The sequence below is a fragment of the Cydia strobilella genome, chromosome 15, assembly GCF_947568885.1.
Source record: "Cydia strobilella chromosome 15, ilCydStro3.1, whole genome shotgun sequence".
NCBI lineage: Eukaryota > Metazoa > Arthropoda > Insecta > Lepidoptera > Tortricidae > Cydia > Cydia strobilella.
In genome coordinates, this window is record NC_086055.1 from 203,279 (window position 1) to 221,680 (window position 18,402).

The following is an 18,402-nucleotide window of genomic DNA, read 5'->3' on the forward strand; positions in this document are numbered from 1 at the left end:
GGCTGAAATAACTATTGGCGTTATTCTTTAACGCTTGTCAAGCCTAACAAGCTTTTGATAATCATTCGGTCTTATCTGTCATTGTGACAATTTGTGTTTGTTGGAAAGGTAGAAAATTTAACAAAGGTTTGCTGTTATATAAAAGAATATTTTTTCAGAATATTAAAAAAATCCATAAAACATTGTTAAGCACCATATCATTTTAGCTACATGTTCGTAAGGACATTAAAATTAAATCATGACATTATATAAATAATCGACACAATATTTTTGAATATTCGTTTTGGGGTCCCTTTGTTTGACATAATTATTGAAAGTCATAATGTAATGATTGTCATATTATCATTAGTCATATGTCTGAAACTGTTAACTTTTCAGGATTTTCCTCAGGGTATCCTATAGATAGGTTAGGTTAGGTTAGGTTTGTTTTATGGCAATCCTGAAAAATGACGCGTTTCTGAGAAAAACCAAATTATGACTAACGAAAATGTGGACAAACAATACATTATGACTATATGGGAAGCAATAGAGACCCATTTGTTTTTGATATATATATTTTTATTAATAACGGGGTAAGTCATTTAGGGTTTTTTTTGTATATTGGCCATTTCAAAGGATCAGTATTGAACAATCGCTAGCTTAAACCTAAGATGGGTCAACAATGAAAGATCACATCACACTGGCGCCGCATCCATACCGACCTAGTGTGATAACAATCTAAACAGATCAGTGGAAGTAAGATGTATCACATAAGTAATTAAATCTGTAATAGATCTTAATTCGATAAATCACTTTCTAAATTATCTATGCTGATAGAGATATTACACGCATTCATCGATCAATATGATACATGCGCGGACGCACATGATCTGTTTTCAAAAGAAGAACCATCAATACCGACTAATAAACACCACTACGCATGTATCATTATGTTCGACGTTATCGATCTGATATAGTGACATTTGGATTATCAATTTATCACGTATGTAGATGACAGCGTCCATCCTATACGCCCGCATCTGCGGGCAAGAAGAAAATGTCGAGAACGTTTGTATGGAAAAATTATCGCTATCCTCTTAAGTGTTAACGCAGAGGGCCGGAGCTGTGTAATAAAAATACTTATATGATGCAAAATTTCCACTTAGGTACTTGAAATAAACATAATTGCTGTTATGCAGAACTGCTTCCCCAAGTTAAGTTAATCACTACTCAACTGCAAGCACACAGGTTGCCGCATAACCTTAACGAATAATCATCAATTGATACCCGCGTTTCCTCTTCGCATGTTTCCAAACTGCAGGCATAAAATTAACAATGAGAAATAATTAATCAAATTCATAATTACTGTCTACTTATGTCAACCGTTCGCCGATAGAAACGCCATTGTCAATATGTCATAATAGAGATGACATTACGATCATCTTTACATCATTCTCGCGCTTTCCGCGTTTCCCCAGTTTCATTACAGGCATTGTGTAATTCTCCCACGGTCTCTATTGGAAACTGTTCCATATTGCTCTTGAAAATAATAATTTACTTACCCGACTATCAGACTAATATAAACGCAGTTGCAGTTGCATTGCTGTTGTGGGTTGTGGCGTCGTTGTTGCGGCCACTGTATCGGTCAATTTGCTTGATATATTGAGTGACGTTCACCGCCGCATTACTGCCGCTCATTCCGTTCTTTATGACGTTCATTCCGTCACTCATTTTATCAAGAAAATTGACTGATACAGCGCCGAGGCGGCAACAACGACGCTGCAACAGTAATGCAGCCGCAGTTGACAGCCAAACGTCATCTAAAGTAACTTGTGTTCCTTCGTCTTAAATTTATTATTATTGTTAGAAACAAACGACGTATTTGGTATAAGTACCTACTATAGGTAATTACCTATATTATATATACAATAATGACTTCATAGACAGCTTTAGCAAAACAAACAACCTTAATTGTATGTATATTATTTTATCGATACATGGGTCGTTTATCTACGGAATATTTACGACACTTTTTCTGGTGGTTGGTAGGACAGGTGATTGATCTATATTCAGATTGTGCTTTGTTTTTGTTAATTTACATTGAGGTTTTATGGTGTTGAGTTTTTTGTTAACCGACTTCAATTTCTAGAAGGAGGAGGTTCTGTATTCGTTTGTGGCTATTTTATTTTATTTGCGTGAAAGAAGATAAATACAGTTAAAGGTAATGTAACAGTATCAAGAACAAAACCATATATTTACCAATGGACGTCAAGTTAGGATTTATTTGAAATAAACAGACTTTTTTTCTAGGTACAGTCGGTTCCCTAACATAAGTATCCACTTTTCTATACAATTAGTATGGCGACGTGGGTACTTAAGTTGGGGTTAAAGCTATATTGGATGTTTTGGCACACGAATGTGCTAGGAAGGCGGCCATCGGAGAAAAATAAAAAAAAGTAGCGTGTAAATCTTGTCACTGAAATGATGACCACGATCACCCTGCCAAAAGTGGAACGACCAAAAAGAATTCAATATGGATGGCTACATGTTTTTTACTAGGACGTTCCAAGTTCTAATATTGGTGTTGTTTTTGAAAGTTGAGCATTCATAATAAGTGGACGGACTGGTTCTTTTAACAACAGCTGTTTTGTGTTGCATCTCCACAATAAACTGTTACACTGTATACAAATACAAAACTTTATTTATAACGCCAAAGTTACAAGTCAAAATGCGCTATATTAACAGTGTCGCTGCCATGTCGCTGCTAACCGTTATCACATCACTTTTTTCTCATAATATTTCCAAACATGTTTTTTGCTTAATCCTGGTACATATATCAATTCAAAACATCCGATCCTAACCATTAAAACACCAACGAGAAACATCAGCACAATAAATATCGAATAAAATTAATAAATTATATAGAACTTACTAACCTATCCGCTGTAACCGTGTCAACTGCAAGACATTACGCGTTAAGAAACCATTTCATGCTGAATTGTTTATACTTTCTAGAGAAATCGTCTGATCCGTCTAGAAAACTGTGTATTCTGCCATCAGCTATCAAGTATTAATGCATCTTTCTGTAATATCTGTTAAATTTCATGGGATCTATGCAGAACTCTCAATGCATTAGTTACATTTACAGATAGGTCAAAATCAAATTTGATTGGCAATGTAAAGTCGCTATCAGATAAATCAGATCGGCCAAGGTGCTCAAAATATCCGAACACGCAGTATAGCATTAAATCATTTTACGGTTTAGACTCACTTGTTTTAGTCACTCGCGCGACATGTTTCGGAGATTGTAAAATGATTTAATGTTAGTATGTCTCACAACAGTTTAAATTCGACGCAGTATAACGTCTAATAAAGGCTTTGTTCAGATATTTGTGACTACGTTGGCCGCTACGAAGGAGAGGCCGCTGAGAAGTTATTACCTAAAAACTTAACTTTTATTGAGTATTGAAAGGTATTGGAAAAGGTAATGATATCGCCGCACGTATATCATTATTAAAATGATAAGAAGCCATTAACCGAATTATCCCGATGTGATTTAAAAGATTAGATTTTTTCGAGAATGATCTGTTTAACATTAAGTTAAGTTATATATAATAATCACTAGTTCCGCCTCGCTCGCACACCGGACGCTTTCCCGGGCTCGTTACAATTATCTACCATCTGTGTGTGGTTAATTATATCAAGACATGTCAGCCACCTACCGTGCTCCAGCGATTAAAAGTCTCAGAGAACCAGTATACTTACAGTCTCTGATTACACATTAGAAGGTACGCAACTGGAGTTCAAGTTATAACAGTTTTTTGAAATATAGAGGCCTGCTCTAGGATAATGTGACCATGCCTAAGAAGATGGCCGAGCCATGAAAGTGAAACCAGTGACTCTGCTAACTCTTGTATGTTAAACATGTAATTACGATCGCTATCGTCGAGTAAATATAGTACAGTTATAAAATATATTACACGTAACAAGCTATGCTAAAAATATCACGCTCTAACGCCTCGGATAATTCTCAGTGTGTGTAATTGGCCAATAATCTCGTTATATTCGCGGCTACGTAATTTGATATAGCCACTTTAATTAGTAGTACTTTACTTCTACCGATTACTTTCTCAGTACCTAACTCTCATGAACAAGCCACTAGAGTAGACCACCGACTGCTTTTTTTTTATAAAATAATAATAAAATTCATTGCGCTGGTGGCCTAGTGGTAAGAGCGTGCGACTTTCAATCCGGAGGTCGCGGGTTCAAACTCCCGGCTCGTACCAATGAGTTTTTCGGAACTTATGTACGGAATATCATTTGATATTTATACCAGTCGCTTTTCGGTGAAGGAAAACATCGTGAGGAAACCGGACTAATCCTAACATGGCCTAGTTTTCCCCTCTGGGTTGGAAGGTCAGATGGCAATCGCTTTCGTAAAAACTAGTGCCTACGCCAATTCTTAGGATTAGTTGTCAAGCGGACCCGAGGCTCCCATGAGCCGTGGCAAAATGCCGGGATAACGCGAGGAAGATGATGAATAATAAAATTCATTTATTGCAGACTCTCTGGGTACATTAGTTTAAACGTCAAAAACTATCTTGTGTTTGTAAGTGGTACGAATAAACTATTCTAAAAATGCTGAAGAACATAAATTTTAAAAGAATAATTGGCAAACATGAAATAATAGCAACAATCTCTCTTCGCTTCGTGCAGTGGTAGTGGTATATTAGCAACCAAACTAGACCGATGATAGGCGTTTGACCAAGTTCACGGCTACGCCAGATCGAGTTGGCTCTCGATGGCTATGGCTCTCCTAGAAAACATCTGTGACGCTGACGGGATCACTGGTCACTGGTTCCACCGCTGGTACTACAGTTACTGTTAGCTGACCTTTCGTAGAACTTACTGCAACAAGATAAGGTCTCCCATTCAGTTAATTGTGTTGTTCAACGTTCAATTATGCTCGATCTATAAATATTTGGCACGACCTCGAATTACGGTCTCATCGACGGCCTCCCTCCTAGCCCAGTCGGTATTCAACTATTGACCCTGCCTATGAAGCAGGAGCAGATTCGAATCCTGGTAAGGGCATTTATTTGTGTGTGTTATATAACAAATATTTGTTCCTGAGTTGTGGATGTTTTTTTATGTATTTTGAGTATGCATATATATCTTTATATTATATATATCGTCGTCTAGTGGCCACAATACAAGCCTTATTGAGCTTACTGTGGGAGTAGGGTAATCTGCGTGAAATTGTCCTATAATATTTATTATTTATAAAAAAAACTTCTACTACTTAGTAGAAGTATTATTTAGAACAAATTAAATTATATACAGAAAATACTTAAATTAGTTTTTATTCTTAAGTAGAAACACTCTATATAAATTATAAACTGAAATAAATGTCATATACTAGGAAAAAATTAACAAGGCCTCCAGTGCCCCAGGCTGGAATCGAACCAGCGTCCTCTGCTATCGCGGCAGGTGGTGCTGTTTTTCAGTTTAAAACCAAGTTAACTTTCTTTTCAATCATTTTCATTCTGCTGAATGATTTGATTTTGATTTATACGATACCTAGTAAAATATGCATATTATTTTTGTTATGTTGCGACAACGCAAATAGATGTAAATATTGTACCTATATTTCCTAAATATGTTCTCATGTCAGTGATGTATTATCTTTATGAGAATAAATGTCTTTAAACCTAAACCTATAATATTTATTTATATTTATAAATATGAGTTGTAAAAATCCAATATTTATTTATGCACTGTGCACAGAAAGTGGACAAGGTCCGAACTCCGTGCGAGATTTACGTTATGCCATTCTGGCTGTCGATCGCCTCATCTCATGCATTATTCGGCGGTAAATATGTAGTTCGCAATCGGCGTCGCCGGCGCCGGCGCACGCATTATTCCGCGCGGCGCGCGGCGCATTGCGCGTCGCGCGTCGCGCGTCGGTGATTCGGTGGTGATTTGGCTGCGCTGCGTGTTCAGAGTTTAGACAGCTTACCGAGTGCAGGGCCTAGCTAAGATGACTACCGTAGTCACGTGACTTTTCGTAACATCTGTCATCCCATACATTTTTGCGATACATATTTTCTATTCGTTTGGCGTTGTTGATGTACGATTATCATCTTAACTAGGCCCCCAGGTCGGTTTAACGATCAGAGGAACCAGTATAATTATAACTCAGAAATTAGGATTGGTAAAACAATCTCCGCCATCCTTAATCATCTTCATTTTTCCTAATTTTTAGGACTGCACGGTTTCTTAATTATTGAAGAAAAATATGAAACTCTTAACTTCTTTAAAAATAAAATAAAAACTTTAATAATTGATGATGGTCTTTATTATAGAAGATGAAATTTAGACTCAACTCATAACATAAGACTACATATTTACATGTATTTGCGGATAGAGTTGGTGTTAGTCGTAAATAGCTTTTAATATTCGTTAGCCAATAGCCAATATTTGATTAAATAATATTTGACTTCTATTTTTTTACAATTATGATAATTTGAATAATTATAATGATAATGTAACGGTGATGATTAAAATGATGAGCATTAAAATTATTTATTTATACATTTTATGTTTAATTTTTCTTGTAAAAGCACAGTCCTCAACTGTGCGTTTCTCCAGAAACTTCCTACCTCGCTGCACTGTGGAATGAACTGTCGCCTGCAGTATTTCCGGACCGATACGACCATGATACGATCTTCAAACCTTTCAGAAAAGAGCGTACTCCCCTGATGTTGCGGGTGTCCATTGGCGGCGGTAATCGCTTATCTTCAGGCTATCCGTCTGCTCGTTATCATAAAAAAAACTAATAAATATATAACAAACTCGAGCTTTGAAACAACTTCTTATTCGTAATCTTTAGAATTATTTAAGCAGTTGGAAGGCATACTCTCTTAACCACCGGCCAAAGTCGAGACGTGTTCTGAATCTCCAACTAGAAATGAGGTAACATTAAAGAGGCTTTAAACTTTAAACGCTCTCATTGTATTTCATTCTGAAGGATTCGCTCGTCTTATTTCGCAATAGCCTTGCCAGTTGCCAGGGACCGGTTGGAATTATTTTGAAGTGCCACAGACTTCTCCTTATTTGATTTCGTATTTCACATTTTTCTGAAGACCTCCTTCATGGGAAAAGTATAGCGAAGCAATTGTTTAGATTAGCGTACGAAAATGAAAATAAATCAATTAATAACAAGATTGATAAGCTACAATTTTCACAATCATAACGTACAAGAGGCATTAGAGGCAGATAGGCAAATTTTAAAATTAAAAAAGGTGAAAGTGACATGATAAATAACATCGGCACCATGCCACGGGGGCCCATTTTAGATGTAGATTTTTAGTTTTATAGTAGTTTTCGTTTAGTTAATTTGTATAATTAATGTGTTTATAATAAAATGATTTACTTTATTTCAAAAATACAACAGTTAATGATAGATTATTTAGTAAAGAACCACGCAGGAAATAGCTAGAAAGTTATAAATCCGACAGAAGTGCTTAGTTAATAACGATAACACCTATTTTTCAAGTATAAATAGCAAGGAAATGTAAGGTAAAACTTTAAGACCTCAACACTAGACATGCTTAGGTAATTAACACAAACGAGCCAATAACTATTATGATCGTAAAGGTAACACACGAATGTGAACCTTAAGTCTTAAACATAACGTATATATTTGTAACGCACTCGAAACTGGAAGCTACTAATAACTACTTAGGAACTAACGGAAGGAAAAAAAATAGTATTCGTAATATGAAACAAAATGAAACTATTAATATTAATACATAATGTACGAGGTCGATTATGTCACATTATGTCATGACTATTATAATTGAATACAAGGTATTTTATAATTAATGAGTGAGAGGAAATAATCTAATGATGTCAGTATTGTCAGTTCATTTACATTAATTTGAAAATAAAATTACTGGTGTCTAAAAAAGTGAAGCGCGGCGCGCGTTTATGTCTTTTACTCATCACGTTTCATAACATAAGGAAATGTGATGAATAGAATCGGGTAGGTACGTGACGATATTTTTTAACACTTCTGATACAGTTAAGAAGCCGATATTTGTCATGATAACAATACAATACAAAAAAAAAAAACAATACAATACAATACAGTACAAAAATCTTAATTGCTCACCAATATGAAAAAGAACATGACATACAAATTAAGCACATAACTTAAACTACGTTAACGTTTGAGAACTAAGCTTTAAATTCAACGGTATGCATATAATACAGATTTCTGCAAGTTAAAGTAACTGCCATATCTACGCGTCACGGCCCCAACAAAGTAGGTCTTTTTGTGGGATGCCCGGGTCGAGTGGCTCATTCATGAGGTCTTTCAAATCGAGGGCCTGACTTATATCTGGCTTAGACTAATGAGTTTCTTGAAGAGCACTTTTAGCTGAATATATCCTAGGTACCTTTAGGGTGTAATCCGAAAAGACATTCAAGATTTGTATAACCTAGATTTAAGAGCAAATATTGCTCTATTGTAAAACAGAATCTATTGTTGGCAACAATAGGCACTTGTACCGTGATGTTGATATTAAAGGTGTCTTGTTGTCAAACTTCACGTCGCTCCACAGTCCACAGCACTTTGTTGGAACTAGGTCACACAATAACAAGTTTATCACCGCGTTACCTAACGAAATGTGAATGGGACTTGAAACTACCGTTAGCACAATACTAAAATGTCGGCCTTTTTTATTGATATCACATTTTATATTCATCAGTCAGTCAAATGTGTTATTTTGAATTTGTTTGTTGTAAATTTTAATTGATATCAACACTAATATTTACCTTAACAAAACAACAAAATTATATTTTTACAAACATCACTAGCGAAAATTTGGTATTATTTATTGTATTGTGCATTGAAAATTAATTTATCGATATAGAAATCCTACCTGTTATTACATTTTGCCACGTAAAATCCGATGTCTGGTCATAGTCAATATTGGACTACCATGTCGAGCACTAGGACATTTACTATATACATAAAGATTAGAAATTAAAAGCGGAAAAATTCACGGTCTCGGGCGACGGTCGAACCCGCGAGTCGCGACTCTGGATCACTAGCACATCGCTCTGCCAACTGTGTGCTCGATTCCATATGCTAATCCCTGTTTGATGATACCATAAGCATAAGCAAACCCTACGGAAGTGAATAATCGATGTTACGGCATCGGAAACCGGCGCGAATCGAAATAAGAAAGCATCGCATTCCAATATAATTATAAAACCGCTCGTGTTTAGGCCCGCGCGCGCGGTGAAAGCACGGTTACGTCAGGGGGCCGATTCGAACGAACATTTTGATATCGAAAATCAAAAATTAATTAATGAGATACTTCATGACGATATTAATGGCGTAGAACAGGGCTCGTACTAATAAATATTTTCCGGAGGGGTAGGCAGAGACCACGGATTTCCACTTGCTACGATCCTGACATACCTCTTTCGCCGCCGCCCGCCGCTTAGTCCGCCGAGGTGTACCCCTTTCAACTCCCGCTTCTACTTCTCCCTTATACACTTTCTTTGTTAGCCTTCTTTCACACATTCTTTCCACGTGTCCAAAAGCGAAATTTCCACATGAAATAATGTCAAATACTTTTTTTTCGATCCGAAATTTTCCATTTTCAAAATGAATTTTCCAAGAACTTACAACTTTCTGGTTTTTTTCCGCAACATGCACATCTGTAAGATTGCTTTTTTAAAATATTAGTGGCAGAAAAATTACAGTCTGATCAGTGTATGTAAACTTATAACGCACAGAAATAATATATGAAATTGTGTAGGTAATATACCTACTTTGCCAAATATCTATTGACCTTGTTGCCCGAGAACTGACAGGTCTCCCATCGTAATGCGATCGTCGCGCCCACCATTGTATTTGTGACTTGTGACCACCTTGTGACTACTTACTTCAACCTGCGCTGCGCACACGCAACAAGGTGTTGCCATTTGTTCAATTTTATAAATTCTAATTTAGACGCTGCGGTGTACGTGTTTGGTGGTAGGCCCTCTGATGCGCATTTCCATCGGACTGTGACGTTAACGTGTGAGTTTCCACGTACAAGTCGGACTGTAAAGTAAACTCGCATGCGAGATTTTGCACCGTCTATTTTTTCTTATATACCTAGGAGGCAAACGAGCAGACGAATTTCCTGATGGTAAGTAATTACCGTCGCCCATGGATACCTGCAACACCAGAGTACGTTGCCGGCCTTTAAGATGGGAGTACGCAAGAAAAGATTCTTGAAGGTTTGAAGGTCGTATTCGTATCGGTTCGAAAATACCGCGAGCGATCATTCCACAGTTTATTTAGTTAAGAGTTTAGTTAAGTAAGTAACTTTTATGTTTTGTCAGTTTTTCAAACGTTTTGCTTACATTATTATGTATCTAGTAGTTGCTAAAGAGGTCAGTTTTAATTTAATGTCGATGTAATCAGTTTCTGTATGTGTTTAATGTTCATGCAGTGCTGTGATTGCGCCGAGTGATGGTCGTTAAACGCATTTAGCGGAGAGCTATCGGCGCGTGACGGTTCTCGCCGGCGCTATGTGGGTCACTGCCTTAGCGATAAATGACAAACTCACGTATGAGATACGTATATTATAAGAGATAATGATGTTATTACGGAGGCTATTAGAAAAGGAATACTTTCCTATTTATATTATAAAAAATAAATCAGAAAACTAGAATTTATAGTCACTTCCACACTATAACATTGCAAAGTCAGCATCAAAAGTACCGTATAAGTATGTAATAATACACAAAAAGTAACACCGTCAAATACTTTTCACCACACCAGCTCGGAAAGGCTCTCTTTGACTTTTGACTTCAGAAACTGATAAGAAAGTTGCATTTGAATCCACATGTGAGTCAAAGTTAATCTGATGCAAATTTTGAGTTGTTTGCTCATGTTGGCTGATAGAATTGACTTTTAAATGATAGTTTTGAATGATAAATATTTAATAACGTTTATTTACATTTGAAGGCGTGTTTACAAAACCAACATAACTACTTACAGTAATAACATATACTAATCTATGATAACTACACTAGACATGAATTTGCAGGAAACGAAAAAAACTAAATGTCTTCTTATATATTAGTTATTGGACATAAACATTGTATAGGTGATTGTAGTAAGTGGCCAATAGTTCCGAAATATACGATTACACATTTCAAAGACCAGTATTTTTGGAAAAAAATTCAAAAATAAGTTCGTCACATGCTGTTTTTGTAAAATTTTGTTAGTTATGTTCTTTTTGTAAGAAAATCAAAACAAACTTTTGTACATCTTTGTACACGTACAGCTTATGGGTGTGCTATACGCAGAGAGCCTATGGAGCCCTCCGGGTCCAATATAACAACGCGTTCCGGGTGCTGGTGGGGCTGCCCCGCTTCTGTAGCGCATCTGGGATGTTTGCGATGGCGCGTATGGATTGCTTTTACGCGACCATACGCAAGCGATGCTCATCCCTGGTGCGCCGGGTGCGGGTGCGGGCCAGCCCCAACCCCATCCTGCGCTCTATTGCGGACAGGTTTGACTGTCCATACTTGAGGCACTGCTGTGAGATGCATGTTTCTTGCAGCCCATATTTTGTTTAACTTATTAATTATGTACTAACATTAGGGATAAGAATTAATATTATAAACTAACAAATTTTATGAGTCATGTTACTTGAAAATAAATAAATTTATTTATTATTTAAAACAAGTTTCTATAGAAATTATGTTTTGTATTCTATCAGAGGGGTACAGATTTATCTTACTTAACTAGCGGATTGTGACTGATTTTGGACAATTGGGGTCATTTTTGGACACTATATTTTGCTCTACGTGTAATACATGGTACAATGAGATGGTATAGATAACATATTTCCTGTAGATCCTGCTTAGACGAATGCTATGATACCAAAAACTCAAATCCGCAAAAAATGTTAGTTATGTTGTTTTTGTAAAAAATGTTAGTTATGTTGTTTTTGTAAACATGCCTTCATTTGATTTGGTCTCATTTTGTTTGATGTTTTACAGTTGGTATTTTCCTTGCGTTCGTGTGGTGAAATTTTTTGTGTTTCACTCGTATCGGTGGTAAAATTTGTTTAACACATCAATATTAGCACGAGCGGTTAAACAACAACTTTGCCCCCTTGTAAAACAGCTACTATATCCATACAGAGATATCTATATCTCGACACTTTTCCTTTCGCGTATAGTCTGATACGCTAGTTTTGATGCTCACTGTACAGTCAAGGGCAAAAATATCGATCCAGACAAATGGCTCAAAAATATGTGAACACGATTTAATTGTCTAAGGTGTAAGAGCGTACAGATATTTTTGAAACTTTGGGAATGTATATATATTTTATGCCCTTGACTGTACATCTAGTAGGTACTGCACTGTACTGTTGTTTGTCATCGAAGCAATTATTAAATGAGAAATTAATTGACGGGAAATAAAAGCGCAGGCGCCTTTCTTTGACATGAATGCTGCGCATGCGCATAAAAGGCGTGATTATGGCAGTTGTGGCTGATTGAGACGTTCCTCGGCCAATCAATCAAATTACCTGACATCCGTTAGGCTGCGTTTCCACTCGTAAGAAATATGTAGTGTGTTAATGAATGCATCTTATACCTAAGTACGATGGATTGCTCCAACCACATCGCGGTATCTTTGTGGACGGAAAGTGGCCATAGCCACGTTGCCGATGATCTTAAGAATCGGAATATCTATAGCTACTGAATAAATTCAGAGGGATGAATTATTGTCTATTCTCTGGTTTTTGGGTATAAATCTCGGGTTATGTTATGCTTTAAAATAGTCGCTTATAGAATCTGTTATGACTAATAGATTTGTAAAAGTATACCTATACCTTTTTAGGGTTCCGTACCCAAAGGGTAAAAACGGGACCCTATTACTAAGACTCCGCTGTCCCCCTCTTATAGAAACATTACTATTACACACAAGGTGTAGTGAGATTACAAAACTGGAAGTGAAAATCTCCACGATATTTCACAGACAGCAAAACCAATCGAAAAATTGCCCTGCAATTGGGCTTGTAGCTAACTGTATTGTTAATTGGAAAGTCAATAGATGAATTAATGGTTCCGATTCTCATGGGAACGAGGATGATTGCGCAACGTGAACTGCACAATGGGTGGTTTAATGCAACAGGCGTGGGTGTGGACATATTGTACAGTCATACTAAACTAAGACTGAGTAGGCAAGCGACAGCTTTTTTATGGTATAGTAGGGTTGCCATATGGAAGAATTAAATGTCCTGATAAAAATCCTGACATCACCCTAAAAATCCTGACATTTCTTGTAACAGAAATTTGGCGTAGCTTGAACGACGCGGTGGGTCATTCCTAAAAATCCTGGCACTAGCAAGTCCGGCCGCAATCCGGACAAAGGGGCAAAAATCCTGACATATCCGGACAAAATATTTATCAGTACGGTTTTTACTCACTATTATTTTTAGTCGCCGCGGACACTCGTGCCTGAGGATGGATTCCCAAAGAATCCGAAACATGTCGCCAAAAGCGACTAAAAATAATAGTGAGTAAAAACCGTATTACTGATAAATATTTTGAAATATGTCTCACGATAGTTTAAGTGCGATATCCGGACAAATCCTGACGAATGGCAACCCTATACAGGAGGCAAACGAGCAGACGAATCGTCTGGTGGTAAGCGATTACCATCACCCATGGACACCCGCCAAAGGCGCCAAAACCCGAGGGGTTGTAAATGCGTTGCCGGCCTTTAAGATGAGAGTACACGCTCTTTTCTTGAAGGTCGTCAATTCATTCTACAGTTTAGCTGTGCGAAGAGGAGAAACGCACAGTTGAGGACTGCCAACCAATCAAGTGGTGAAGATGGAAATGTTAAATTGTCGCGTAGAGCGATGGCGGAAAGAAGTTGGGATTAATCCGAACAATTCCTCGGAGCAGTGAAAGTGCCTCCATAAATTATTTGTTGTAAAAATATGATGTTTGTCAATGCAAAGCCTGTGCAGAGTTAGCTTAGACGGACTTTAGTTATTGGTGTCCATTACACTGTCTGCTGGAGATAGGAATATCTGGTCATTCTGCAACTTCGCCATCGATGTTTGTTTGCAGAGGACAGCAAGGTTCCTCTTTAAAAAATGGCTTCCATCACATTTATGATGATATCGCCAATATGTGAAGTGTGCTCTTAGAGCTTGACGTTGTTCGGTAGTTGCTTTTAGTACAGCTCGACTTTGCAATTAACCTCGTTGGATTGCCGGGTTTTGACTAAAGAATGAAGTTTCAAGTCTAATTCTTCATTAGCTGTACATTTCCATGTTAGGTCACTGCAAAATTAGCTATCAATATTGCATTTTAAACAAAATTAATGAGCATAAAAACTAAAAAATATTCTCGAGACGATTTCAAATTTCAAATCGTTTACTTCGTGTAACTTTGACACATATTTTGTTAGTAAATGTTTCGCAGTTAAATTGGAAATAGCTATACACCATGGCTATTATGGTCTTAGCTAGGTACCTAGTAGTTGTATACGTGACAGTCTGATAAGGACAGTTCTTTGCACTTTGTTCTTTTTTAACAGTGTCATTCTTTTTGCCCTTCTGTTGTGTGTTTCGTTCAATTATATCTCCACTACTAGGCATTTAAATTCTACTAATAAAATTGAAAACAAGTGGTCTATACCACTAGATTCCCAATTTCTATCGCTCGTATTTCAAAAAATTGCATTTCGCCGTTTTCCACCGATTTTCGAGTGACGAAATAAAGCGATCGAAATTCAAAATTGCCCCTCAGTTCGTTTTGAAGATAGTCGATCAAAACTTTGTTCTGCTGTTAATTTAATTGCTAGTCTTCCAACTATGCGTTGCATGTTGCATCATGTAGCTCACGCGACATTAAAAATTTGTGCTCGTCGCGTCCAAGATTACTCAGGCAAAACGTTTGGCATTCTTCACGAAATATGAACGTAACTATGTAGGTAAGTGTACTAATTAAGGTAGAAAAACTTAACTAGAACTTTAATGACGAAAAAAAATGCTGTTGGTGCCTTACAGTTACACAATATCGTTGCGTTCATATAACCCGATTCCCATTGATTAACCTAATTTAACTAATTTATTGATCACCCTCAATCTGTCTGCTTACGTTTTTAACTTTGTACTTTACTTCTAAAGTGGCATATTGCATCATCAAACTACTTATTGTGGTATCGAAACCATTGGTGGATTGTGGTTAGAAATAAAGGAAAAGTAGAAAAACGTAGTGTCTCGGGCTCAGCGGGTAAGTGTCGGTTGCTCGTATCTGTGGTGTCCCGGAGTTGCGAATTCGAGTCTCGCCCGAGACAGTGAGTTTTTGCACTTTTCCTATATTTATACAGGATGGCTAAAAAATAAGTGCATTGCCGTTGCCAGGGAGCAAATGGGATTATACTGAGCCACTTTTACTATGGGACCAACAATGGGCTATTTCATACAGTTTGGCTGGTCCATTTTCTATGGGAGGGTACATATTTTTTTGCGATTTCGTGGTTAGTCCCATAGTAAAAGTTGCTCAGTATAATCCCAAATCCTCCCTGCGAACGGGAATGCAGTTATTTTTTAGCCACCCTGTATAAGCATTATTCGTATAAATATCGTCCATTTCTTTTATGTAGACGAAACAAGTTAATGGTTGATTTTGGTTAGCCTGGATTCAATTTTGATAACAAAATACTTTGCATTATTTTGTTTCTAGCGGCTTTATATGATCTTGTATAGCTTAATTATCTGTCATCGCTCATCGCGTAGGTCGCATTTATGCATTTAAATTGAGTCTGCTGTATGTCATTATCTACGAGTGAACAGAACACCCACAATACCCACATTGCCCATAATCATAAATAGTCCGATTAATTAAGTGTTCATGTGAACTCGTAAATTACTCGGCGATAAATAACCCCGCCCTTAGCCTTACACGTTACTGTTCGTTTACATTTTCACATTTCATTGTATTAGCTCGCTAGTATAATTAGTAATTGTGACAGTTTATAGTTTGTTATTACATTGACTTAATTATCCGATAGCTGAACTTGCTTTGTTATTATCGGACATGTACTTTGTTAAGTCACAAAGCGAGCGTTTAAGTAGTTTAGGGTTCCGTACCTCAAAAGGAAAAAAGGGAACCCTTGAAACGCGAGTCCTACTCGCACTTGACCGATGTTTTAGAAATGTTTTGGTAGAGTAGATGTAGTGTGGACGCCCGGCGATGTGTCCATCGCTTGTCGCGTTCATTCAGCCCAATTCCCTGGTTTTGTTTTGGTAAGTAGATATCAAAATTCTTGAAGCTCTAGAAATTAATAACGGCACTATAAAGGCTCCCTTGGATCCTCTCTATTAATTAAAAGTGTGAATGGATCGAATACTAATTATTTATTTTAAACAACTACGGTACGGTACGGTATACGGTAGAGGGACGGGGACGGGGCAGGCCTAAATGAGTACACCACTAGGTTCGGCGCACGCGCACGCGCACGGCGGCTCATTCATGTCGTTACATAACGTCACGCTCGCCGTTGATTGATGACGGGTCGCGACCTGGCGCTTGCATAACGACTATAATGAGCAGATCAGACTTCAGATGAATGAGCTTATATGCCGGTGTTTTAATTATAGGCTGTAGACATTAAGGAGCTCATAGGCCACCTGAACTGACATCCAGAATTAGGGGTAAACTGACAGGTGCATGTGCACAGATTTAACATATACGCTAGATGACGCATATACCACGACTTGTATTGAAACCAAGCGTGCCGACTTTTTCATACAAAATGTACGCATAATATAATTTTAAAATTACTTATCTGTGATAGGAAATATGTTCTTGCCTTTGGGTGCTCGCCATTTTTGGGCTGTTGCAGTTAATTATCATAAGCATTTTTTAAGTTTTCACGGACGCAACAACTGACGCGCGTGTACTGTAAAGAGCGACGGTCAACCTCGACGCTTGGTCGGGGTTCGGTTCGGATACGCGAAGTAGATGCATTTGCGTCTTCTATGGTATATTTATTTCTGTGTGCAGATGTGTATTTCATGAGATCACCGCGTTATTACAGAAACAGTCTAGGTTCTGCGCGCGACCTGATGATGCGCGATGATGAATAATGATTGATTAAAACTATCTTATGTCCGTTCCTGGGCTTCGTCCAGTTTCGGTGACAGATGGCACTGCTAACCATGTTAGCATAGATATAGCAGGTAAGGTACTAAATTCAACAAGTTTTAATGACATTATATTTTTGTCGCTTCGCACTTTATGTACCCACCTATAGGTTTGGTTATACAGAGACTTAGGTTTATATCTTTCCTGTAGAGTTAAGGGCTCTTAGACCTCATTTTCTATTGGACTCATTTATGGTAAAACTATTAGGTATTATTTATTTACTTAAACTTTATTACACAAAAGAAAAACTTAATGTACAAAAGGCGAACTTAATGCAATAAAAATACTTAAATTACACTTACAACTAAACGGGTCTGATCGCGTACAAGATAAATTAGAAAATAAATTGATGATTTGGTTAGTGGTAGGTAAATACTGCGACAGTGATGTGAGTGTGATACGTTAGGCACGATTCTGGTGGTTATCTTCCCAGAAAAAAATGATGATATCTTAACTATCCTCAGTCACCAAAATGACTACTTGTTACTCTAGTCGCTAATACTCCATAGTTCGCATATAACTTTACCTGTCCACAATCCTACCAAACCCGTCCAGTGGACAACCAACATTTTCTACCCGAGTTACTCCAGGTCACACTTTCATGCACTTTCTTCGTTACGCAAGCCGAGGTCAACTCACCGTGCTGTCGCCGTAGAAAGTGAAAACTCAACGCATGCCCACACTTCACACTCACAAGAAACAAAACACTGCACTTTAAACTTTAAAAAAATCAAAGTTCGCGTTCAATTTGAAATTGGTATCTCGCACTGTTAGTCTGTGATTGGTGCGCGTCGGTTGGCTCGTCAGGTGCAACTGCGCCGGCGCCGCGGTGGTAGAGAGAGCGTGTTGTGTAAGAGGGAGTGGAAATGGCAGCGATCTGTTACAAAACACCTTTTTTTTAGATGTGAAAACTGTGACATGTTTACATAAATATGAGGGTGGATTAAATGACAGAGGTGGATTTTTTTTTTGAAAGTAAGATCGTGTGGCTAATATTGTTTGGGATGCACTTACTAGTTGCTAAATTAATCACATGTTAGGTAGAGTTTTTAACCAATTAAAATTTCAAGAAGGAGGAAGTTCTGTCGAATTTAAATTCTCGAGAGACATACTAACTTTAGGCTATTGTTCTATAGTCACACTGTACTACTGTACTGTACTGTACTGTAC

General features: G+C 37.4%; 1 protein-coding gene across 1 annotated transcript in view; it reads right to left on the reverse strand.

The window, feature by feature from the left end:
- The window catches only part of LOC134747693 (uncharacterized), a 36,265-nt gene extending 18,207 nt beyond the window's left edge, over positions 1-18,058 (reverse strand). Inside the window, exon 1 of the mRNA XM_063682299.1 lies at positions 17,872-18,058. The gene's annotated coding sequence lies outside the window, so the exon portion shown is untranslated. The remainder of the gene's footprint in view (positions 1-17,871) is intronic.
- Between the last annotated feature and the right edge of the window lie 344 nt (positions 18,059-18,402).